Source organism: Pongo pygmaeus, chromosome 16, assembly GCF_028885625.2.
Source record: "Pongo pygmaeus isolate AG05252 chromosome 16, NHGRI_mPonPyg2-v2.0_pri, whole genome shotgun sequence".
In the NCBI taxonomy this organism is placed as follows: domain Eukaryota; kingdom Metazoa; phylum Chordata; class Mammalia; order Primates; family Hominidae; genus Pongo; species Pongo pygmaeus.
In genome coordinates this window covers 31,532,703-31,549,870 of record NC_072389.2, presented here as the reverse complement: position 1 = coordinate 31,549,870, position 17,168 = coordinate 31,532,703, and the positions used below count along the sequence as shown (strand labels likewise).

At 36.9% G+C, this 17,168-nt stretch overlaps 2 long non-coding RNA genes across 2 annotated transcripts in view; both read right to left on the bottom strand.

Moving 5' to 3' along the window:
* The window catches only part of LOC129013561 (uncharacterized), a 62,452-nt gene that overhangs the window by 16,698 nt on the left and 28,586 nt on the right, over nt 1-17,168 (bottom strand). The window lies entirely within an intron of this gene.
* The window catches only part of LOC129013563 (uncharacterized), a 30,303-nt gene continuing 17,095 nt past the window's right edge, over nt 3,961-17,168 (bottom strand). Inside the window, exons 2-4 of the long non-coding RNA XR_008494020.2 lie at nt 13,882-13,998; nt 13,111-13,232; nt 3,961-4,788 (exon numbers count right to left, since the gene is read on the bottom strand). This is a non-coding gene — a long non-coding RNA (uncharacterized LOC129013563). The remainder of the gene's footprint in view (nt 4,789-13,110; nt 13,233-13,881; nt 13,999-17,168) is intronic.

The following is a 17,168-nucleotide window of genomic DNA, read 5'->3' as shown; positions in this document are numbered from 1 at the left end:
TTCACTTTATCATGTCTGGAGCAGATCTTATTTTGGTCATCAAGGTTGTGAAACCAGAAAACAAGTCCTTCCAGTCTCCTACCTCATAATGACAAAAGACATTGAGCATATTTTCATGCGATTTTGGATATGACTATGGCTTTCCTTTGAGAATTGGCTATTTAAGATTTTGCCATTTTTGACTGGGATATTTGACTTTTTAATTTTTAGTTGCAAGACACTAAGTATTCTGGATAACAGACCATTATCACCTATAAAATTTGCAATTTTGAAATATTTTCTGTCATTCTTTGGGTGCCTCTTTATATTTGATGGTGGACTTTAAATTGCAAAAGGTTTTAATTGTAATGAAGTTTAATATTTCTATATTTTCTTCTTTCCTTTGTGCTTTTCAGTGTCATATCCTAAAACATTGTTTAACTAAAGACCATGAAGATGTATTCCTGTGTTCCTTTTTATGGGTTGGCCCTGTTTAGCTCTTCTATTTAGATGGATTATAATTTTGAGTCAGTTATGTTTCTGGATGAAGCAAGAGTCTAACTTGCATGTGGATATCCGCTTGACCCAGAAACATTTGACAAGAAAATATTGCTTCATACCTAATTTATTTGGCCACATTATAAAAGCATTTCACCATAAATGTAAGGATTCATTTTTGAGTATTATATTCTACTCCATTGATCAATGCATATATCCCTATACTAGTACCACAAATCTTGATTACTATCACTTTGTAGTAAGTTTTGAAATCAGGAAGCATATGTCTACCATGCAAACCCTTTTTGTCCTTCTCAAGAGTATTTTGGCTGCTCAGTATCTATATTATATATAATTTTAGGACAACCTTCTGAATTTAGGGGAAGGTAATGCCACCTGGGGTTTTGAGAGAAGTTGCATTAATTCTATAGATCCATTTGGAAAATATTGCCAACCAAACAATATTAACCCTGCTAAACAATCAGCATTCAAAGATTTTCTATTAATTTTGTTCAATATGCGTTCTATAGTTTTTAGTGTACATATCTTATACTTAATTTGATAAGCTTATTCCTAAGTATTTTTGATGCGATCTCAATTGGAATGGTTTTCTGAGTTTTGTTTTTAGATTGTTAATTGCTAGTATGGAGAAACTTAAAATATTTTATATATTTTATATACTGCAAACTTCTTTGAACTCTTCTTTAAATTCTAAACATATTTGCTTAGAGTCCTTTGGACTTTTTATACATAAGAGCATGTCATCTGCAAACAGTTAGAGTTTGACTTCCTTTCCATACTAGAAACATTATATTTATTTTTCTAAACGAATTGCCCTGTCTACATTCTCCAGCACAATGTTGCAAACAAATGTCAACAGTGGAAATATTTGACTTGTTTCTAATATCAGAGAAATTAGTGACCCTTTCAGATTACTTATGATGATATGTGAGCTTTTCATAGATGCCCTTTGAAATGAAGAAATTTATCTGCCTAATTTGCTGCATGTTTTTATAATACTGAATCTGGGAATTTTAAGTGCTTGTTGCACACCTTCTGAGATGATTGTGTAGTTTTTATTCTTTATTAATATAGTGTATGACATTAACTGTATCATATGTTGAACCAAATTTGCATTCCTGAGGTAAATACACTTTGCCATACTGTATAATACTTTCTACATGTTGCTGATTTCATTTGATAATATTTCCCTGGTGATTTTTGTCTCTGTATTTATAAGGTATATTGGTCTTCATTTTCCTTATTTGAAATGTCTTTGTCTAGTTGTTCAATCAGGGTAAACTAATTCATACTATAGAATGGGAAGTGATCTATTTTCTACTTTATTATGATTGTATTGTTTTGACATATTTTTGATAAATTAGTGTTAATTTTATGTGATTTTAATAACACGTGAATGAGTTCCTGATGAGGACGGGGAAGTGAATCCTAAGAACAATCATGTGAGTTTGGAAGGAGACCCTTCCCCAGCTGAGCCTCAGCCTGAACCATCACCTACATCTAGACCAAAGACCCAGAGAAACTGTGAGTAATATGTGTGCGGTTCTGAGCCACTAAGGTATGTAGTAATTTGTCATGCACCAAGTAGTAAGTAATATACCTGACAGTAATTGTAAGGTGGTATTCTGGATTAGGTCCTGGAATAGGTAAGTATATCATTATTAGAAAACCTGGTAAAATATGAAGGAAGTTTGTAGATGAGTTAATAGTCTTGAAAAACAGTTAAATTCTTAGTTTTCATGAATATGCTATGGTTATAATACATACTAACCTTCTAGTTAGCTGAATGGTATATGAAACTGTCTGTACTTACCTATGTGCATTTATGTAAATCTGCAGTTATTTCAAAATAAATGTTTTTTTAAATATTATTATTTTGTTTTTTTAAGAAAAGTAAGCAAGTAAAGACATCAGCAGAAAACTTTTGCTTCCAGATACAAGTGGGCATGTAGGGAGAGAATAGTAAACTAGCTTTTCTTTTCTAGGCAACATTCGAAACCCAGGCGCCACTGCTTCAGGAAGGTACCTTTAAGCTCCAAGTACTCTTTTCCTCTTTCTCCTTCCCCACTACCTAGTCATTAGAGTGTCAGCATCACTTCTTGAAAGGAAGATGCCTGTTTTTCACATATCCCAGAAAGCCCCATTTTAGGACACCATTTAGCAGAGTATATTCAGGACCCCACTAAACTTTTCAGAAGACATGACTTCCAGATGATATAAGGCAAGAATAAGAAATTTCAGTGACAGGGAACAGAAATCATATTTCTGCATTCAGGATCATGTTTTCTTGGTACAGGGATTTCTTCTTCAAGTAATCCAAACACAACTTTACCTTCAAACCTTTCAGAAAACCTGTTCTAATTTAGTTCTCTTCATTCTACAGGCTCCATCAGGAACTGTTCAGGACCGTGCACTCTGTTGATACTCGCATGGTGGAATTATATTGCCCTTGGCCAACCCTAAAGCCATCAAGATAGCAGGTAAGCAGAGTTCAAAAAATATTTATAATAAGTTGATTTAGGGCAGTCCTTGCTTCCAGAGGCCTGGGAATAAATCTTTACAACAGCGTTTTTGCAGGTGAATGCTACTGAGTGATATATACATGTTGTGCACAAGAAGAGAAATCTCATTAGGCGGAAAAAAAAAAAGTATACAGCTTATCTCCAACCCTCCATGCAGTGATCTGAGAGATGGAAACAGGCTGACTGATAACTCTGCATGTGTACTGGCTGCCCACTAATTCTCCACACAGTTTCCTATTAAGAGGCCATTGCACTCTTCTTAGTAGCAGCAGAGTTGTTTTCAGGAACCATGCCTAAAACGCCTACAAAGCCATGGAGCTACATATTGAACTTCCATTGACATCCATGAATAGCATGATGTCACAGGCGCAGATGACAAAGTGCTGAGCACTGAGTCCCCAGACAAACTTCAGCTGCATGGAAGATATGATTTCACACAGTATCCTAAATCAACAGTTGTATAGAGGCTGGTCTGGACACAAGTCTCCAAAAGATGCTATTGCAAACATACAAATTTTTAGACCACATCATGAGGCAAACCCAATGCTCTGTCTCCACACTCTAACCTGATAAGAAGATTGAGTTCAAGGAAGGAATGTCTCATATATGTAATGGCATGACTTTGTGTTTACTTAATTCAACCTTCCTGGAGTCTAAAACTCTAGGTGAAATTTCAGTCAACCCCCTTAACTGTGACTGTATGAGTTTTTTCATCACTCAGTGTACTCATGAGGGGACACCGAAACCGATCCAATATCCAAGTACCCAAAGTAGAGTTGACCAGATTAGCAAGGGTACAGATCAAAATATCTTATAAAGACCATTATGCATTCACTTCTGCAGTGACTAATCATAGGGTGATTTCTACTATCACCAGCCATGTGATTAAAAGGACAAATGTGAATGAAGAAAAAGATACACAAATGTTACAGCTGAAAGAATGGAATCTGTAATGAAGTTTACAGGAAGCATTGCTCATATTTCTAAGATTACAGTTTAAAGTTTCAAAATACTTTTTTCCAAGTCTTTAGAGAGCTACCAAGCCAGTAATTTTTTCAAGTAACTCTTTACAATTTTCATCTTTGTCTTCAATGGATTTTTCAAACCATGGTTCATAGAACTATATTTCCATACGTGACATAAGAATTCTAGTACTCCACTAATAACTCTAATATGTCTAAAATTATAAATGCAGTTTCTAACACCTCTCTGGACACTCACTTTAATGAGAAGTGGACAAACTGGACTTCCTTAATGGAGGACAGTGGTGAAGCTTCCAGGTAGAATATAAATGCAGTTTATAAATTTATGTGATAAGATTTAAGCATATTTCCTCAATAACAAACAAGAATATAGCCAATGAGGCACCGTAATTTAACACTGAGAAACCAGCAGTCACAGAGAAAACAGTGTATTCCAGTCATCGTAGAATGTACATTTTCACATCTATCAAATACAGATGCATCATAAATGTGAAAGCTTTAAAACACTATTGATGAGAAGGCAGTCATAATGTGATTGTCCTCATTTACCTGTATATGAGCTTGGTCTGCAAACCTCCTGTCGATGTTTCTGGGTGATATCATCAACATCAACATCAAATCTTGCATAGGAGGTTTCAGAAGGTTGAAAATACAAACTCACAGGAGCAACATAGGAATCTCACAGGAAACGCAGCATCACCAAAGCTTCAGATTAGCACAAATGATGATAACATGGGGAAAATCATGAGCAGGATGAATTGAAGAGTGATTCAGGAGAGTTGGATCTGAATGGGAGAAAATTTAGGAAAACCTTTGTTGGTGTATTTTCCTTATATGTTCCATCCCATGTAATCATAGGAGTGACAAAAGACAAGACAAATATCCACATATATATGTCTTGAAAACAGCTTTTTTTCCAATAATTATAATATAATGATGTTATTATTATACAATGTATTTCCACATGATAAAAGTATTAGTTTTATTGTTAGTGGTTTTGTTCTTTCATTCTGATACAGGAAATAATGACACGTTACAACTGATGCAATTGATACATCTCACAATTTATTAGAATATTTATTTTTCAGGGTTAGTGTAGGCTTCGTAATATACTACATGGTTTATATGTTATCATTTCATACAATCCACCTGCCATCTCAGGAAGTAAGCACTATTCCCGCTCCTCTGGTCCTTTTCCAAGTCTGAGCTAACTCTAGACAGGAGAGGCCTAAAGGAACCTTGAGTTTGATTCTATTTGCCCCAGAGTCTTTGCTCACTTCAACTACATAGAATATGTTTTGTCTTATATGGTAAATGCTTTTCAGGTCTAGTTTCAGACAGCTTAGCCTACCTCGTGGTCTTGAAGTTATTTTCCTGAATTGTGTTCTGTATACTCCCCTAAATATTTTTATATTTATGTCTATGAACTGACTATAATTAATTTTCTGTGTAATATCAGGTCATAGGTCAGATTTTAATTTCTCACTGTGGATATTCAATACCCTGGAACATTTTAGTAAAAATCCAAGTTTCCCCCATTCAGCAACTTAAATATATGCTTATACATGCATATGTCTGTTGTTTAAGTTATTGGTTGTTTATTCTATCTTTGTGCAAATACCACACTCTTATTATTAAGAGAGTCTATTCAAGAATTTTCTCTCTAGAGATTGTTCTTTTTCTTCTTTTTTAAGAGATAATTTTGTTCTGTCATGCCAACTGGGGTACAGTGGCACAAACACAGAACACATTCTGTGTGTGAGCTGCTGGACTCAAGTGATCCTCCCCACTCAGCCTCCTGAGTAGCTGGGACTACAGATGCAAGCCACCATGCCCGGCTAATTTTTTATTTTTTTAGTGGAGAGGAGGTCTCTCTTTGTTGCCCAGGCTGATCTAGAACTCCTGGCCTTAAGCAATCCACCCTTCTTTGTCTCCCAAAGCATAGGAATTGCAAGCGTGATCCATTGTGCCTGGCCCAGGGCCTGTACTTTTAACCATGGAGCTGCTCTATAATGAGGTGAGAAAAGTTCAGACCTGCATGCCTTGTACATACACCAATTCTTTCTGCTGTACCTTGAATAAGGCTGTGGATATACAACTTTAGAACGTTGCTATTGACCCTTAAATGTCTATGTCCTTGTGAATCTTAGGCAGTCTCCGAACACCACTACCCACTTTATGTATTTAGTGTCTTTAACAACAGCCAAGGTTGTTGAAAACCTGGAGAGGCAGCCCTGGCTACCTCCTGCCCTGCTGTAGATGATCCTGTGAACAGGGTCCCCCTCCAGACCACCCCCAACAAAGGCAGGTTCACAGGGGAGCCTCTGAGCTCAGAGTCTCTCTGGGGGCTCTTTTTGCACAAGGACAGCAGCTCCCTGCCTAGGCTGTGGGTTGAGGTAGGGAATTCAAGTCTTTTAAAAAAAGCTGAGTTTGTTCAAAAATGATTCTCTTTGCTGACCAATGACCCCTTAAGACTTTAGATTTTACATTGTGATATTTCTCCTTGATTTTGATTTAATTTGTTGTGCAAATGTCTTAAACACTTGTGTATAAATATTCTCTTTTTTGTGGTCATGTAAACATCATCTAAAACCAAATATTTGTTTTTGTATCATAGATTTAAGGCCTTTATTTCTCTATTTTAAAAATGCATTCATAATTATTTTTCAATGAACCATATCAATTATTTTCATCTTTACTCCTATTTCTCTTTCATAAATAGAGCGTTAATATCACTTTTATTAGAAGTGACAGAATGTGTAACGTCTGTCACACATTCTGTTTTATGATTTTCCAGAAAGTTCCTCTTAAATACCTCTGGCTAAAAGAAGGACAGAAACTTGTGCAAAATTGTCCCACATTAAAAAGATCTTCTTATGCTTAAAAAGATCTGTCATACTTTCTATTCTATGGCTTAGTTTGCTGTACATGTGAAAGGTTAACAAGGTATTGATTTGTGTGGCAGGAAAGTTAGACTTCACATCTGGATGCAAGGAGCAACCTCTTCTTAACCGTGCAGGTTTGAACTTCATGATGTTGTTTCACTTTCTCCTTGTACAAAAGATTTAGACATTGACTGGATTCCATAATTCCTTCCACCTCACCTCCATGTACGTGTACATGACAGTTCTCTGTACAGATCACCCATTCTTTTAGATATGAATTATTTTCTTATTTTTGATGAGTGATTTTTAAACTCATTTTTAGTTCTCAGTGATATAAAAAATACCAGTTAGAAAGTGTGTACATCATGTGCTGTAATCAGAAAATATTTTGTGCCATTAGCTTACAAAAAGGAATTTCAATCTTTCTTTTGTTTATTATCATTTTCATCCGGTTTAATAGTCTCAAAAGGTTTTCATGATTGTGAATTTTTTAGATTTTACTTTTGTTGTCCTAGTTAAAACTTAGGCAAAGATTGGAGACGTTTGTTCAAGATGTGTGAGACATGAGCAATCAACAGAGCAAAACACTGGTATTTTATGGGAATATGTAATAACAGATGGGCACTTGCCCTGCTAGGTATGACAGCAGTAAGAGTCTGTGGGCCTCAGTGCTGTAAACAGAATTGACAGATCCTGCTTTAAGGAAAAATATGCCCCTCGTCTATCATATGAAAGCCTGGCACCATTTTGTTACTGAACCCAGGTTTGTCCATCGCCACTTGCAAAACCAAGTGTAGTAAAAAGAAAGTCCCTGGCCGGGTGTGGTGGCTCACACCTGTGGAGATCGAGACCATCCTGGCCAACATGGTAAAACCCCATCTCTACTAAAGTACAAAAAAATAGCTGAGTATGGTAGTGCGCACCTGTAGTCCCAGCTACTCGGGAGGCTGAGGCAGGGGAATTGTTTGAACCCAGGAGACAGAGATTGCAGTGAGTCAAGATCGCACCACTGCACTCCAGCCTGGGCAACAGAGCGAGACTCTGTCTCAAAAAAAAAAGAATGAGTGACAGGAAAGGAAGTCTATAGGTAGATAAACATTTAAATTATTTAGTATTAAGGCACAGAATAAATTATATTTCTATTTCAGATAGAAGCAAAATTATTAAATAAAGTATAATAGAGGCGTGTCCCTGTGTTGTGTGAAAGCAGTGTACTTTGATTATTGCCTTTGCTTGAGTCTAAAGATGAGGCTTTGGTTAAGTTGAGTTTGATGTTAGATGCTGGCAGGAGTCTGTGTCGTCTTTAGCGGAGCTACATGTATCCAGGAGTCAATTCCTTGTACCTTCACACCACAAAGATTAGTTAATAGCACCTAATAAGAACTTTCTCAGGGTGTTGGAGGTGGTGATACACTTCACAGTGATTAATGTTTTTCAGCTTTGATAAGCCCCAGCAATAAATCAGAGACTTAATTTAGGATTCAATTTTGGAGATGTCTGTGAAAGATGTTAGAAAGCTTAAAATATTTGATCAAAACTAAACCACAGGTCCTTGTAAAACAATAGTTATTCATTTAACCAAAGTGATCATTGAAAGACTTTAAAGGCAATAGAAAAAGTTACACGGATATAAAATCCTTACTCCTTTCAAATTTCAGGGGTTTTGTAAAAGCAATTAAACACTTAATAAAGGCAGCATAGGAACTATCTTGATAAAATGTAAAATCTTGTTTCTTAAGCCAGTTACCAAAAAGTCAAAGGAAAACCTTTTTTAGTGTGACTGCCTCTCCTTAGAAGAAAGCCCATTTAGATAATCGGGAAGTACAACTTAAGATAAATTTAATCAAACATGGGAAGAGTGTGTACAAGGTTTTGAGTAGAACTAGGGAATACATGACTCTTAGTAGCTGCATAAGTTTCCTGATTACAGTGAAAATTTAGACACACCAAAAACAACAACTAAAAAAAAAAAAAAAAAAAAAAAACCCAAGAGTAAAGAATCACGTTATCCTGGAGGAAAACATTTCTTTTATAGACCTCTAAGATAAAATATTTCAGCATCAGCCACAACAACATTTAGAACTAAGGAGAAAAGTTACAGGAGCTGACAAGAAGCTGAAGGATAGAGTTCTCATCCCAGGCCACATCAAAAGGAGAAAAACCAGATAGCAGCAAGACAACAATTGAACATTTGAGATATGAATCCCAGAAGTTTTCAAAAGAAGTAGCTTATAGAATAGAAAATCAAAATTTATTGTAATTTTATTAAGAGTAAATTGGTATCTTAAGAAAATCTTGATTTAACATAGGGGACCATTCTTTAGAAAGAGTATTATTAACAATTCCTTTTTAATTATGGCTAACTTAATTGCATACAAAATTTCTTCTATACTGGCTCAATTGTGAGAATTGAGTGAGGTTCTATGGGTCTCTGGTTTTTAGGATTTGAGGCAGAATCTTGTTCATTTGATCTAAAGATTTTCTGCTTCTTCAAATCAAGTAAGCATTTAGTAGGCTACCTGTGTACTTGAATTCCAAGAACACTATTATAAACTAGCCAGCAATGTAAATCTATAGGAATCAGATGAACCTGATTGTTGCTTTTCCTTTGGTGTCCATTGACATAACTATGCCAACCTTGTCTTTGAAGACTGAGTGTTGCTATACTTGCTCCCAAGATTCCCTGAAACCCAATTATTCCCATTGCATTGGGTCTGGTCTACAGAGAAGAGAGATCAGGCCTTGAAAGCCCATCCCTTGCATCAATGTGGCCTGGATGTGAGATACAGACTCAAAGGAGATCATTTTGGAGCTTTAAGATTTAATGACTGCCCTGCTGGGTTTCAAACTTGCATGGGGCCTGTTGCCCCTCTGTTCTAGCTGATTTCTAACTTTTGGAATGAGTGTATTTACCCAATGCCTGTACCCCCATTGTATATTGAAAGTAAGGACTTTGCTTTTGATTTTACAGGCTCATGGGTAGAAGGGAGTTGCCTTATCTCTGATGAGACTTTGGACTGTGGACTTTTGAGTTAATGCTGAAATGAGTTAAGAGTTGGGTGACTATTGAGAAGTTTTGCAATATAAGAAAAACATGATATTTAGGAGGGCCAGGGGCAGGATGATATGGTTTAGATTTGTGTCCCTTCCCAATCTCATGGCAAATTGTAATCTCCAATGTTGGAGGAGGGGCCTGGTTGGTGGCGACTGACTCATTGGGGTAGATTCCCCATTGATGTTCTTATGATAGTGAGTTATCACAAAATGTTTAAAAGTGTGTGGCACTTCCTTCTTCTATCTATTCCTCCTTCTCCAGCCATGTAAGATGTGCTTGCTTCCCCTCTGCCTTCCACCATGATTGTAAGTCTCCCCAGTCATGCCTCCTGTACAGCCTGTAGAACTGTGGATATATTAAACCACTGTTCTTTATTAATTACCCAGTCTCAGGTAGTTCTTTATAGCAGTGTGCAAACAGACTAATACAATCATACACCTAAATAGACAAAACTAAAAACAAATTGTTTAACAAAGGTTAAACAATGGTTTCTAAGATATGAAAACTAATGCACAAGAGGAAGGAGAAAATAGATATATTGAAACATCCCTAATAAAATATGTCATAAAGTACATAATAAAATAATAAAAACAATTTAAAGATGGGAGAAAAGTCTTTGTATGTCAAATAGCCAATAAGAATTTATAATCCAGAATATATTACAACATCTTACAACTCAAAAATCCAAAGGCAAATGCTCCAATCAAAAACAGAAAATTTGAACAGTGATGTCTCCAAAGAAGCTATAGTAATATTTAATAAGCATATGGAAAGATGCTCAATGCCTCTGTCATTAGGGAAATGCAAATCCCAACCATAAGATATCCTTTACTGATCCAAAAGGCATATTACTAAATCCAAAAACCAATTTGGAAAAAGCAAAATACTTTTTGTTTTAAAAAATATATGACACTCTAGAAAAGGCATAAGGATAGAGACAGTAAAGAGTTTACTGGTTACCAGGGTCTCAGCCAAAAAGAAAGACAAATCTGTAAAGACAGAAAATTTCTTTTTGTATATTATTATGTATGCTACTGTAATGTGGATAAAAGATACAGTTTTTCAACTCCCACAAAACTTTATAACACAAAGAGTGAACCTACATGTATGTAAATTAACAAAAATACTTATTCAGTAGATAGGAACAGCCCAGGAACAAATGCAGAGAAAATACTTTATATAAATTTATGAAATAATCCACTGAAGGAAGGGGAAAAAGAAGCTGACCTAAGCAACTGACATAATAAGTGCAGATTCTGTCTAAAGGCGAAAGGATTTATACATAAGCAGTTGGTATACATAAACAGGTGGTAAGGGTGTTTCCCACGGGGTTGTATGTTTCTTATTCCGAAACCACTATGCGTGCATTTTCAGGTGGTTAAATATTACAGTGGTAGGCTACATACAGATAAGTGAGATGGGTAGACAGATTCACATGGTGCTGAATAAGATCGTGTGGGACTGAGGACGCTGTAGGAATTCATGTTTAATTTAATGTGGATACATATGGAGACTTGTAGAAATTTGTAAACATATGTGTATATTTACTCTTTGCTCTGCTAGCTAACAAGGCCTCCAATCAACACATTCCCCAGTAACAATGTGTACAACCAGTGAGTGCCCAAATCTTCATTTTTAATTTCATTCTCCAACAAAAAAGGTAGGGATCTGTGAGAAAAAGGTCAATAATAGACTCGAACAGGAACTGAATACAATTAGCCTGGAGTATCTTGTGGTGATCAAATGACAAAATGCTCAACAACAATGCAACCAATGAATCAGCCACATAACAATGTCAAATCTTAAATATGGTGGTATTTCAAAATGACAGGGGACTCAATTGAAAGACTTTCTGATGGCATTCAGCCTCATACTGAGGGTTTAACCAAGGTTTTCTCTGGTTTGAGCATTTTGGACTTAGACTATGGTACCCAACAAGCATCCTAGGATCTCCAGCTTTACATGGCATGTGGTGGAAATGCTCAGCCTCCATAATCATGTGATTCGGTTCCCCTAAAAATCCCTATCCATCATTCATTCTATCTATCTATCTATCTATCTATCTATCTATCTATCTATCTATCGCTAGCTCCTACGTATCTATCCTATTGATTCTGTTGCTCTAGATAACCCTGACTAGTATAGATTTCGGTAGTAAGAACCATTCTATAGGAAGAGAATTTTAAGGATGAGTGTCCTTAATCAAATTTGGGGTTTCTAGAATAGGCTTTCTAATATGATTGGACCTAAATTCTAAGAGCTGTACTTCTAACAGTAGAAAGAGCAATGACAGTCAATGACAGAACTGTTTTTAGAGATCCCCAAAATATCTGCATTTGATACTCTTAATTAAGCACTGATAAGAGGCAAGGTACTTGTTCACTCTGTATGTGATACAGACATTTGCGTAAAACCATGGAACATAGTGATGATGGTTTTGTTGCTTCTAATTCACTGGGAAATTTCATGAAAGACGATAATGAGCTTAGGGATTCAATTTTGCAGAACCAGCTCCACATAAACAGCCTAAGAGTTTCTACCCATGCTCTGAGCCAGAAAACTCTCTTGTAGCCACAGGGAAGTATTTGCTAAAAGTCAAACACAAGCCCTTATCATGCCACTGGCTGAATTACAAGAAACATTGAACTTCTTAGTCTGGCAGGGTGTCTACTGTTGAAGTGGAAGTTGAGAAAGAATAGCATCCTGTAACTTGGGATGAGGATGGATGGGAAGACTGATGTGGCTGGGGACATTGATCTCCTAAATTCCAAAGAGTTTTTATTGCCAGCAGAAGTGGCCGCCTTACAGCCACCCCCTTGGCAATGGCCTTCCCACTCAAAGTGATGTAGGCCTTTCCGTATGTGTCTGAGTAGCTTACATCTACAATGCCTAAGGAAACGGTAATGGCTTCCCCTGAAGCAGCTGTCAAACAATACATTGCTGATTACCTTCAAGACCCACCCCTGACAGCTGTGTTTCTTCTAGACTCATGGTGAGACTAAAGTTACAACAGGCCCCTAAAGCTGATGGATAGTATTTCCCATGACGAGGTGTGATATATATCAAAAAAGCTACCTGAGTTTTCTAACTAATGCAAACAGAAATCTGAAGACCCTATGTGGAAATAAAGATTATGGGTGTGGATAGCTGGGTGTGGTGGCTTGTACCTGTAGTCCCGGCTACGCAGGAGGCTGAAGTGGGATGAATGCTGAAACCCAGGTGTTTGAAGCTGCAGTGAGTGATGACTGTACCACTGCACTCCAGCCTGGCCAAAAGAACAAGACCTCATCTGTAAGAAATCAAAACAAGAAAAAAAAAGTGTTGATAACAGTAGAAGGAATATAAACTTGAATCAGTCCAAATTTAATGATATGGGGCCCTTAAGCAGATATTCCAGTTTAATGTTGCAGCTTCGGTATTTAAGGATGGTATTAGTAGTTTTATGACTGGTTGGCTGAAATATAGTTCAACAGATGTATGACCATGAGCAAGTTGGTGATTCCCCCATCTTCCCTGTATTATGCTGGATGAAGGAATTCATAGGCCTGGGGAGACAGGAATGCTAGAATGGATTTGCCATTTAAAAGCAACTTACAGCAGGGCATGGTGGTTCATGCCTGTAATCCCAGCACTTTGGGAAGGGGAGACAGGTCCATCACTTGAGGTCAGGAGTTTAAGACCAGCCTTGCCAACATGGTGAAACCCCATCTCTACAAAAAACTACAAAAATTAGCCAGACATGGTAGCACACACCTGTTGCCCCAGCTACTCAAGAGGCTGAGACAGGAGGATGGTTTGAATCTAGGACGCAGAGGTTGCAGTGAGCTGAGATCATGCCACTGCACTCCAGCCTGGGCAAAAAAAGTGAGACTCTGTCTCGAAATAAATGAATAAATAAATAAATTAAATAAATAAATAAATAAATAAATGCAACTTACCCATATTGATAGACTCCAGAAAACATACTGTTTATCAGGACTTTGTTAGGTAGATTTATGAGGGGAGGCTGGGCACAACTGAAGAGCTCCCTGATCTCTCCTCTCTGTGGACCAGACCTTAATATAGAAACCACAGTACACCAATTGGAAAATCAAAGTGCAATGGGAATACCTGGGTTTCAGGGAATCTTGGGAGCAAGTAGCAACACTCAAGCTTCAAAGGCAAGGTTGGCATAGTTATGTCAATGGACTGCAAAGGCAAAGCAACAATCAGGTTCATCTGATTCCTATAGATTTACGTTGCTGGCTAGTTTATAATAGTGTTCTTGGAATTCAAGTACACAGGTAGCCTACTAAATGCTTACTTGATTTGAAGAAGCAGAAAATCTTTAGATCAAATGAACAAGATTCTGCCTCAAATCCTAAAAACCAGAGACCCATAGAACCTCACTCAATTCTCACAATTGAGCCAGTATAGAAGAAATTTTGTATGCAATTAAGTTAGCCATAATTAAAAAGGAATTGTTAATAATAGTCTTTCTAAAGAATGGTCCCCTAGGTTAAATCAAGATTTTCTTAAGGTATCAATTTACTCTTAATAAAATTACAATAAATTTTGATTTTCCATTCTATAATCTACTTCTTTTGAAAGCTTCTGAGATTCATATCTCAAATGTTCAATTGTTGTCTTGCTGCTATCAGCTTTTTCTCCCTTTGATGTGGCCTGGGATGAGAACTCTATCCTTCAGCTTCTTGTCAGCTCCTGTAACTTTTCTCCTTAGTTCTAAATGTTGTTGTGGCTGATGCTGAAATATTTTATCTCAGAGGTCTATAAAAGAAATGTTTTCATCCAGAATAACCTGATTCCATACTCTTGGGTTTTTTTGTTGTTCTTGTTTTTGGTGTGTCTAAATTTTCACTGTAATCAGGAAACTTATACAGCTACTAAGAGTCATGTATTCCCCAGTTCTACTCAAAACCTTGTACACACTCTTCCCATGTTTGATTAAATTCAAACACTTTTTATTATTATTATTATTATTATTATTATTATTATACTTTAGGTTTTATGGTACATGTGTGCAATGTGCAGGTAAGTTACATATGTATACATGTGCCATGCTGGTGCACTGCACCCACCAACTCATCATCTAGCATTAGGTATATCTCCCAATACTATCCCTCCCCCCTCCCCCCACCCACAACAGTCCCTGAAGTGTGATGTTCCCCTTCCTGTGTCCATGTGTTCTCATTGTTCAATTCCCACCTATGAGTGAGAATATGCGGTGTTTGGTTTTTGGTTCTTGCGATAGTTTACTGAGAATGATGATTTCCAATTTCATCCATGTCCCTACAAAGGACATGAACTCATCATTTTTTATGGCTGCATAGTATTCCATGGTGTATATGTGCCACATTTTCTTAATCCAGTCTATCATTGTTGGACATTTGGGTTGGTTCCAAGTCTTTGCTATTGTGAATAATGCCACAATAAACATACGTGTGCATGTGTCTTTATAGCAGCATGATTTATAGTCCTTTGGGTATATACCCAGTAACGGGATGGCTGGGTCAAATGGAATTTCTAGTTCTAGATCCCTGAGGAATCGCCACACTGACTTCCACAAGGGTTGAACTAGTTTACAGTCCCACCAACAGTGTAAAAGTGTTCGTATTTCTCCACATCCTCTCCAGCACCTGTTGTTTCCTGACTTTTTAATGATTGCCATTCTAACTGGTGTGAGATGGTATCTCATTGTGGTTTTGATTTGCATTTCTCTGATGGCCAGTGATGGTGAGCATTTTTTCATGTGTTTTTTGGCTGCATAAATGTCTTCTTTTGAGAAGTGTCTGTTCATGCAACCTACAAAATGGGAGAAAATTTTCGCAACCTACTCATCTGACAAAGGGCTAATATCCAGAATCTACAATGAACTCCAACAAATTTACAAGAAAAAAACAAACAACCCCATCAAAAAGTGGGCGAAGGACATGAACAGACAATTCAAACACTTTTTATCTTAAGTTGTACTTCCCGATTATCTAAATGGGCTTTCTTCTAAGGAGAGGCAGTCACACTAAAAAAGGTTTTCCTTTGACTTTTTGGTAACTGGCTTAAGAAACAAAGATTTTACATTTTATGAAGATAGTTCCTATGCTGCCTTTATTAAGAATTTAATTGCTTTTACAAAACCCCTGAAATTTGAAAGGAGTAAGGATTTTATATCCGTGTAACTTTTTCTATTGCCTTTAAAGTCTTTCAGTGATCACTTTGGTTAAATGAATAACTATTGTTTTACAAGGACCTGTGGTTTAGTTTTGATCAAATATTTTAAGCTTTCTAACATCTTTCACAGACATCTCCAAAATTGAATCTTAAATTAAGTCTCTGACTTACTGCTGGGGCTTATCAAAGATAAAAAACATTAATCACTGTGATGTGTATCACCACCTCCAACACGCTGAAAAATTCTTATCAGGTGCTATTAACTAATCTTTGTGGTGTTAAGGTACAAGGAATTGACTCCTGGATACATGTAGCTCCCCTAAAGAAGACACAGACTCCTGCCAGCATCTAACATCAAACTCAAGTTAACTTAACCAAAGCCTCATCTTTAGACTCAAGCAAAGGCAATAATCAAAGTACACTGCTTTCATGCAACACAGGAACAGGCATGTATTTAATAATTTTCCTTCTACCTGAAATAGAAATATATGAAATATAATTTATTCTGTGCCTTAATACTAAATAACTTAAATGTTTATCTACCTATAGGCTTCCTTTCCTGTCACTCATTCTTTTTTTTTTTTTGAGACAGAGTCTCGCTCTGTTGCCCATGCTGGAGTGCAGTGGCATGATCTTGGCTCACTGCAATCTCTGCCTCCCCGGTTCAAGCAATTCCCCTGCCTCAGCCTCCCGAGTAGCTGGGACTACAGGTGTGCACCACCATGCCCAGCTATTTTTTTGTATTTTAGTAGAGACGGGGTTTTACCATGTTGGCCAGGATGGTCTCGATCTCCTGACCTCATGATCCGCGCATCTCAGTCCTGTCACTCTTAGAACAAGACAAGGCTTATGGTATTTTTGCTTAAAATGTTGTTAATGGTGAATATTTTGTTTTATTAATATATCCAGAATTTAAAACTGTTCAATTTCTCCAGACCCAGGAACTATCATGGAAGATACAAATGCATGAGATTGTAAGGGCCGGTTCTTGTGGAATTCAGACCCCCCCAAGTAAAGGATGGGCATATGGATGCCTAAACAGCTAAATAAAATACTTATG